Raw genomic sequence first — 9,907 nt, forward strand, 5'->3', positions numbered from 1 at the left:
GTTTTGACCGCCTGCTCGTACGCCTCATGGTCTGAAAATGGCAGGTCAAGTGTAGCGAGATCGTGCATCCAATCCCGCTCGTCCTCTGGGCATGGGATATACTTAGTTAAGGACCCATAGGGTTCCTTGTTCTGAGTGTTCCCCTTGAGCATAGTAGAGATGGCGTCTAGGTCGACTAGCGAGGTCTTCCAAGTGTCCATCTCTATTCTCACAGCGTCAGTTCGGTTGCCAAGGAAGATCAGGCTGTTACCCCAATCTTCGATAACTCTAGCATTGCGCATCCAGGGTCGACCCAATAGGATATCATAGTCCACTCCCTTCATGACTATAAAGTTGGCAAAGAACTGGACTCCTGCAATCTTTACTGGCCAATTTTTCAAGACCCCGAATGGCTTCACTCGCATACCGTTTGCTAGCGTGACATTCAACCGCGCAACTTCGACAGGCGGGTTTCCCCATGTCTGCAGCACTGCGTGGCTAAGCACACTAACCCCAACTCCTATGTCCACAATTCCCTTCCTCGTTGCGTCTCCCAGGGCTAGGACCAGCAGGACTGCGTGCATCTCCGAGCCCTCCCAGAAGGCGTTGATGTGCAAGGATTTAGGCCCGAAGTGTAGCGTCAGACTCGGCAATTGTGTTTCCGCATCCTGGTCTTGAGGATCTGCCAGGGCCAGCTCTTGAGGTCCCTCGACCCACTGCTTGAGGTCTTGCCATAGGGTAGGGTGATGCTTAAGCAGATCTCCCAGGCCAAACGTCACCAGGGTGGTCACTAGCGTGGTCAGGAGATTGCTAAACACTCGTCCTTCCTTTAGTCTAGATTGTCCAGGCCAATGGCCATGGCTGATCTGCGGCTCTGTTGCGTCTAGGCTTGGCCTCAATGGCATTGCCTGTGGCATAGTAGCCTCGGCCGTCTTAGGTTGAGGCGGTGATATTGGCGTGCTTATGCTGGAGAGATCATCGATCTCGTCCTCCGTGATGGGTTCAATATCCTTGAGGTGCTGTTGAGCCTCCCTCACGCATTCCTTCACCTTCTCTATGGCCTCTAATTGCCGCTTGGGGTGTGAGTATTCCCCTACCTTAACACTTCCCCTTTGGGCTGTTTTAGGGGCTAAAGTCTCTGCCTCCGCGTCTGAGACTTTCTTCCCATGAGGTAAGGTCGTCATACTGTCGGTTTTTAGTGCGACCTTAGCCTCCGGTCTCTTCTTCTTCCGCCTATGGCTTTTCTTTCCTACTGAGGTTGCGTCAAGATTGCTAGGTCCTGGCAGAGAGATGCTCGCCTGCTTCGTTTGTGCTCGGGTCATAACTCGCAAGGGAATAGGTGTGGCCTCCTCATCAGGGTTTTCAACACCGAACAGCTCTAATGGGACCGATGGCAAATTAGCTGAACTAGAGGGCGACTTTCGTTTTGGGCAGTCTATGAAAAGATGGGTGATTCCGCACTCTGCACACCTTTGGTCAGCTTTGTCCCTATTTTGATGCTCTCTTTCAAGGCAGCACAATGAGACATGGCCGGGATGTCCACAAGTCCAACAAGTGACCGGATCCTGTGGCTGCCCTAATGCCATCACCGGCACAGGTCGGTAATCCATGAGGACCGCATTGCCCTCGTCGTCATGCGAGATGTAAGGGTATAGGTAGGTTTCTTTGTCACTGGGCTCCTCCACGTAGTGTACGGGAGCATCGCTCGGTGGGTGGGTCACATAGGGACCAGGTGGCCTCGGAATGCCAGTGGGATTTATGTCCAACCTAGGGACAGCTGGTTTCATATCGTTAGGCGCAGGTAGGGCTAGCGGGGCTCCCCATCCGAAGAATGGCTACGGCCTATTAGCCGGATAAGGTTGGTCGTAAGGTTGCGCGTATGGTAGTCTACAGTGTGCGGCATCATGGCCGAACCTACCGCAGTTAGCGCAGGGTCTTGACACTCTGCCTAGTAAGTGGTTTCCTCCACAGTACACGCACTGGACGTGCGGACGCGTCGGTCGCCTCAACATGTCTTGTATTTTGGCCAATTCCGTCTTAACCTCAGCTAAGCCGTGGTCCGTCTCGGTGGCCTTTCCCTTATCTTGGGATGATGGGTTTGATCACTCGCTAGAGGTTGACGTTCGCTCTAAAGTCCGTGAGTTGGTTTCTTCTAGGTTTGAGCTCCTGGAGCTCCGCTCTTCGGTCATCGACCCTGATGGCTTCCTCAAAAACCCTAGCCACCACGTCTCATTGCAAGCTTGAGTTGCTTGCCAGTGCCTTGTACAATTCCTCATCTCGAATCCTGCTGATGAATACGATCGATATTGCCCTGTCAGTCTGTCTCTCGCCTAAGGGGATTCTTTTAAGGAGGCTTCTCACGTGGGTCACATAGTCGCGGATGCCCTCCTTCTCCTTCTGCTTGATGTTCATCAGGCATACTACCAGGTTGTCAAAGTATCCGGGTTTGGCAAACCTCTTGACAAAAAGGTCCTTGAGGTTATTGAAGTTGGCTCGTTCTATGGCGTCCAGGCTTGTATACCACGTCCTACCCTTATCGCTTAAGCAAAGTCCGAATGCTTGCGAACGTTGAGCCTGGTCGTTGAGGCAATTGGCCTCGCAGACTTGCTCAAACTGCTCGACAAAGCTGTACGGGTCGTCAGGTGGCTGGTACTTGTCGAGTTGCTTGGTGACAATAGGTATTTTGGCTTGGCTCTTTGAGCCCTGGTTTGCCCCCAGCCCTGCAAGTAGCGATGTTGCTAACGCAGTGGCACTCTGTTCTACCGCGGTGTTATCGAGCAGCTATTTCATGAGGAGCTCGCCCAACGTCAGGTCTTCCTCTAGTGCTCTTTCCTTGTCTGTCCGGTTCCGACCAGCCAAGTTCAGCACTCGCTGCACCTCATGCAGCTCCATGCTTTGCCTTAGGCTCCTGGCTTGTTGGTCCCTATTATACTCAGCTATGCCCTACAATACCTTGCGGGCTAGCATTCTCTCCTTCTCTAGGTCCGCAATGATTGCATCTGCCGTCCTGCCATGGTACTCGTACCAGGCATGCGCATCATAACTGCTCACCATCTGCTGTATAGCGTCTAGGAATGCGCTCACATTGAGCTCCCCTGTAAACCGATGTCTAAGCCTCCCTCTGTCATGGTTGAATTCTTGCACCCGGTCGTGAGTCAGATCCTTGTCATTGACGCTTCTTGCTTGATCCTACCCTGCGCTTCGCGCGTTTTCCTATACCTTGGGTCTTCTCCTAATGATGGATTTTTTTGAGCGATTTATCTGAGTGAGTTCCTTTAATTTTTGAATGCAGTGCTCAACTTATGGTCACTCGTGAGTGCGTGTTGTTCCTTGTGCACTTGTGCTCAATCAGGCTTTCAGCTTTCCTAAGTGTACTTCAAGTGTGGAAATTCAACATGAGTGCTGCGAGCGATTCCCCGATGTCTCACTCACTCTCGCTCGTTTCAGGCCTGATAGGCTTGCTATTCCAGTCCTAGCCGTTCTAACGGGTTCTAGGGTCTTGTGCTGCTTCCTTTTTTTCTCGCGGGGGTGGGTCACTGGGGAGTGCCCCAGTGTGTCCCTGGATGGGTCAGATTTTGTTTTGGTTTGACTCTGGGAATCGGACATCCGATTTACCAGTGGTCCGATTTTGGGAATCGGACCAGGTGTATCAGGGCTGAGTGGCAGTCTTAAGGTCCGAGTGTCCGATTCTCAAAAATCGGATAGGCAAGTGTTCGATGAATCGAACAAGGGGGGTCCGATTCTGGGCTAGTCCGATTCGTCCGAAGGGTCCGATCGGACAAGGTGGTCCGATTTCTAGAATCGGGCAGACTAGTCCGAGTGTCCGATCCTAGTGGTCCGATTGTGGGCGTGTTCGATTCTGGGGATCGGACCAGGCAGGTGGTCCGATTGGTGACGTGTATTAATTCGTCCGATCGGACAGGGTGGGTCCGAGTCAAAGCATCTGAGTCGGACGGGTTGGTCCGATTTCTAGTAGTCGGACAGGTTGGTCCGAGCGTCCGATTCTGGGAATCGGACACTAGGTCAGACGTCCGAGTCCGTTGGTCCGATGGCTTGCGCACACGGATTCGCCCAAATATCTCCAAATGTCTATTACTATTGACCACGAAATTCACCAGCGATGGAGTTGGAGTGGTGAGGGGGAGATCGGTTACCTCGGGATCGCCGAACGCAGTGTCCTCCATGCCCTAGTCGGTCGGATGGTTGCCAAACTCGCTCTCTCTCTTTCTCTCTCTCTCTCACTCTCCGTTGGTTGAAAATGGGGGTTCTCTTGCTCTCAGAATTTATACCCTGCTGGTTCTTCCCTAAACACTACAGATCCCTTTCCTGGCGTTTCCTACGCAGTCACCTTTGCATTTACTCTATTTTCCCCCTGTTTTCTACGATTTTCTCCCTGTTTCACAGCATCAACCCTTCTGCCTCTTCGTGTGTGGTTTCCTACTGTTAATCTACCCTAAACACAACATAAATCGAAAGCAAAACACTGAACTAGTTTCTCCATGTTTTCCAATCATCAACAACCAGAATATACAAAAATACTTACATGTTCTGAAGATCGAAAACACCCAACCTCCTACCTATCTCAAGCTCCGTTTCGGGGATGAATACCCTACTTCGATGCTCGATATGAGGCGCGCAGGTGCTCAAGCTTGAATCCGTTGGTCCTGGCAACGGAACCAAAATGTGGAAGCTTTCACAAAACCGCTGAGACCCTCGGACCGCTTATTCTTTCAAGCGTTTCAAGCAAGCTCCAATGGCTATCTCTCACCTAGGCGACGCGCCGTCGATTCTACGAGTGTAGTGAGCTTACCTTGATGCTCGATCGAGTACCCTCCTCCCTCTTGCACTCCGGTAGCTCCACGATCCTAAATGCTAGCTCAAGCATCCTCAAGCCTCCTCCATCTCCAAGCTCCATCCTCCATAGCCGCACGCGCAAGAGAAGAGAAGAGGAAGGAGGAGAAGAAGGGGAGAGGAGAGGGTGAAGAGCTTCACCCTCTTGATCCCTCACTCTCTCACACACACTCACTCCCTCACACTCTCACACTCCCTCTCTCAAGAGCACACACAAGCAAGAAGAAGAGAAGAAGAGAGGAAAAAGAAGACTTCCTTTGCCACACACCAAAGAATGAGCTTCTCATTTACTTTTCAACTTTATATACAAAACCCTAAATCCCCTTTTGGGCGGTCATTCCCTTTTCCCCTTTTTACATGGCCGCCATAGCCTAGGCCCTTTTCCCCATTGTCCTTCTATCTTTCTAGCTTCCTTTTTACCGCCCATCTACATTTACAAATTGCACAGGTGAGAGCCCGGCGCTCTTTTACAAGATTTTAGGGTGCGCCTTTTTATTTAAAAATGCGCCTTTCCCCTTTTGTATTTGCCTTGGACTTTTAAGGTTGCCCTTTTCTCCTTTTCTTTCTTCAGTCAAGCTACCTTTTTTCCTCCTTTGCCTTGCGTCTTTTCCACTTCCTTTTGCTTTCTTTGTGTTGGGGTTAACACCATCAGTATAGAAAACTTAGAGCTAAGTTTGTCCAAAGAATCCTTAGTAGAAGAGGCAAACTTGTCCAAACAATCCTTAGTATATTGATCCATATGCTCCATGACTTCCTTGGTCTACATGTTTGATCGAACCAACTATTCAACCACCTGATCCAATTTAGATACCAATGCCATGTGTGTGGCAATGCCTAGTCTCATGGCTACAAAGAGTGATATTAAGAGTATTATAAGCAATATATTATTGTGAATCTTCCTCATCTTGATGTGCCTCAAGTATTGCCTCATGTACTTCTCTAATGTGTTGCTAAACATCATCATTATTAGGCTTGTTCTTTCCCTTGTTTTCCAACCATTTCTTCTCACTAGTATAGTACAGTAGTCCTAGTAAACCCCCTGTTATAAATATGGATATAAATTTTGATCTCATATTAGAATCAAGAACTTTTTAATGGAAATCAAAGCCCACAAATAGCTCTTCAAGATGAGATATAGTACTCAAATTTAGAATCAAAATAGAATATTCTTAAAATATTTTTTTACTATCCAAAGCAGTCCTGCACCCTATATAAACATTGTTTTAGTGTATCCATCTCTTCCCAAGTCAAAGATAAGGTCTTCCAACCCTACAATACCCTGTATATGACTTGTAGGAGCTAAATGCACCCTACAATACCTTGTAGAGGTCCTACACTTGTAACCAAGTAAAAGTCTTTCAAAAGTGATCCCAAATCACTATTTGAGTGTATTGCCATGTGTAAAAAAAGTAATTAACGTGAAATGACTTGTAACACCTTTGCATGATTGAAATTTTAGCCAAATGAAGGCCCAAATTCCTAGCCTCCAATGAATGTCCCTTGCTCTAGGGAGTAGAATGGCTAAAATTCCTCATGTACCAAACCTATAATAACCTGTATAATCCTTGTGGCTGATCAATGGAGTCCCAAACAATGTTATCCAGTTGAGATCTTTGTCTTCAAGAACTCCACTCATGGTACCTGTGGTAAGGGATATAACGACATGACAGGCTCCCTACACGGACTCTGAATCACCAAGAGGTTGGCAAAGTTCCCCCCATGTCTGTTGATTGCACCCCTTTGGGATCTTTAATAATGGGGAAGGGCCGCCTCTCTATTATCCCACTATCTCCCCTCGCATCCACCTTTTTTCTCGGTGAGAATATTAGCATGGCAGTAGCATTCTAATTAATTAGTTAAGGATGAAATGCATAACTGAAATTTTCTTTCAACCTTCCATGATATACATGATTGATCAATGAAAGAATGGAATGAAGAAATGAGTGTTGGTTGAGGGTCTTACCAATGCAATTCAATGACTCATTAATTGCTAGTACTTACTCTTTACAATATTTCAATCTTGGGTAAAGAAAATCAAACAATCAAATTAGGATTATGCACCAAGACATTATAGATGATACCTATGATGAAATAAGATTGAAATGCATGTTGAAATTCAATGTAATAGGATATGATCAATGAGAAGAGTGCTAATCTTTGATCTATTAATCAATTGAGAGAATTAATTGACTAAAAATCTCCCATCAACAAGTGGAAAAAGCTTAAAGCAAGTGGATATTGGGAGAGTTTAGAGATTAAGTGAAATACCTTGATCAAGCTTGAAGAAGATGATTGATGGAAGCTTCACTCCAATTATTGGAAGAATCTTTCATAATCCACCATTAATCCATCATGAAGCTCCAAGATCCATAAAGCAGCCCATACATGCTTGAATAAGATTGAATTCGTAAAGAATCGATACTTCGAGCTTGCTTGAATACTTGAATGTTGAAGATTCAAGCTTCTTGAAGAAAATCCCCAAAATAATACTTCAATACGAGCTTCAAGAGACTCATTATGTTGACATTTCTTCAATTCTTCAATCTTCCACCCCAATGCTTGTTGGAGTAATGTCCTTTGGCCTAAATGAAAGCTTTCTCGAGTAATCTTAAGAGATCAAAATATTTTTAGTAGTAACTTACTATCCATAGCCATTACAAGGTAAGGAAGAGACAAAGGAATGAGTCAATCTTGCTACCATTTATGCTCCATAACCAAATAGAAGGCCTTAGTAGGAAGAAGATGCATAATCTTGTGGGATTTGTCAAGATTTTTGACCAATGAAGCTACTACCTTGTTTTGACATAGCTAGGCCCACATACTAATGTACACAAGCTTGATGGGACACCAACATCAACCTCACAAAATAGATGTCTTATTCAATTAATCCATGATAAGCACATCTTTTGTCATCTTTGAGCTACCACCATCCAAAGTCCCCAAAGATGTTTCCTATTTCTTTGGCCATACTGGTTACGATAGATGCTTTGTTGAACTATGCAACCATAATGAGACCTTTGTATAGGCTCTTAGAATGAACATAAGAATGCCAAAAAGCATACAAACCCCTCAAGAAGGTTCTAATTACTATACTTATCCTACACGACTAAGTTTAGAAAGGGATATTCCATGTGCATATTAATGCATAAAAGTTTGTAATCGAAGTGGTACTTTCCTAGCTTGGTAAGCACAACATTGATTTTTCATTGAGTTTTGATAGCAAGGAAACTCATGGAAACCAAGATGAATTATTCAGCAACATGATAAGAAGGGCTAAATATAGTGTATGCCATAATGTAATTTTCATATTTTTTGCTCTCTACCCCCTTCATCTTCTTCATAAACCATCAAGCCCCCTGTTGCACTTTGTGAACAAACCTTATGCCACTAGCTAGATAGCAAGATGGCTACTTCTATCATTGGAATTCAAATTCAATGTGGCAATGACCAAGGAAAAGCAACATTACAATATTGACCATATGTCCTGTGTAATAAGTGGAGAAAAGACAATTGGAATCAATGATTACCTTCTCTATTCCAACTTATTCATGGTGCATAAGAGGCCCAACATTTTAAGGCCGATTTGACAACCTATTGTGTAGATGACATCATGCAAATGCTTGAACATGGAATGGTTGAATGCCCAATAGAAATCTAGATTCACAGGCCTCACTCTCAAGGTTGGGCCCTACTAATTGCTTGTGCAAGTTAATAATGTAAATTGGGATAATATGGTTTATTGAGGAGATGCATCTGTGATCTTGAATTTGAAGATGTGCTACAAGATGCACATGAATGCATAGTGGGGGACCATTTCAATGCCAATACCATGGCTCCAAAAGTGCTACAATCTCAACCATGGTGGCCAACCCTCTTCAAATATATCTTTCATTTTATCAAGCATTGCAACAAATGCAAATGTATCAAAGTGCCTACAAGGAAATACAAAATGGAGCTCGCAACTATATTGGCTTGTCAACCGTTTAAAAAATGAAATATTGACTTCATGGATCCAATCAGCTCTATATGCAAATATTCCTCCTAGGCCTAGTACATTACATATATAGCAAACTACATAATTAAAGGGGCCGGAGTGAGAGCTATGTGCCAAAACAATGCTAGAATCCCATTGAAATCATCAATGACTAAGGGACCCATTTTATGAAATAAATAAAGTTGTAGAACACTTACTTTTCACCTTTATGGTTATCAACTCCTTATTACTCACAAGCTAACAATCGAGCTCAATTGATTAAAAAAGTCTAATTATCATCTTAACAAAGATAAATTGTAGACCACCGATAAACTAGTATACTAACATGTGGTTGCACTCTAGGCATACAAAAGAGCATATCGATTGGCCATGTGTCAAACACCATTTAGGTTAACCTATGTCAATGATGCCATAATGCCCATTGAGTTTTTGATCCCTTGTCTATGCATAGCACTGTAAAGTGGTGCAAAGGAAATAAATCCTAGATCAATTACTTCAACGAATTTAAAGTTTATCTAAATAATTACAACCTGGCAACATGCCTCAAGGATTAAAAAAAGTAAATGAGTGATCACATTTGCTTCACATTTCTTATCACATATTTAAAAAATGAATTCATATTTACTCATATAAGACTAATTATGTGGAATAAAAGTGTAGATACTCTAGTAACGACAAAGAACTCTTATGAAAATACCAAATCCTAAATTATGTAAGCTTGCTAATTTTAAAAGAGAGCTCCACAAAATGCACATCAATCTTTATATAATCTAAGAACTATAATTCCTTTATCTCTATAATATACCAAACATGTATTGCTCTTATATCCATCTAACAGTAATAAAATTGCAAGCAAAGCTATATATAAGAAATCTTAACAATAAAATCTCTCTTTTTAAAGTGTATCTAAATAATTGCAAACTCACAACATGCCTTAGGATACAAAATAAAATGACTACATTTGTTTTGCATTTATTAAAATGTACTCAAAAGAGTTAACTTGATCTACATGGGTAAATATGAATTTATCTCTACTCATACAAAACTAATCACAAAATAAAAACATGAACTCTCTAGTAAAGA

Source organism: Lygodium microphyllum, chromosome 21 (genome assembly GCF_053477565.2).
Source record: "Lygodium microphyllum isolate KBCC chromosome 21, Lygodium_microphyllum_v1.1.10, whole genome shotgun sequence".
NCBI classification, from domain to species: Eukaryota; Viridiplantae; Streptophyta; class Polypodiopsida; order Schizaeales; family Lygodiaceae; genus Lygodium; species Lygodium microphyllum.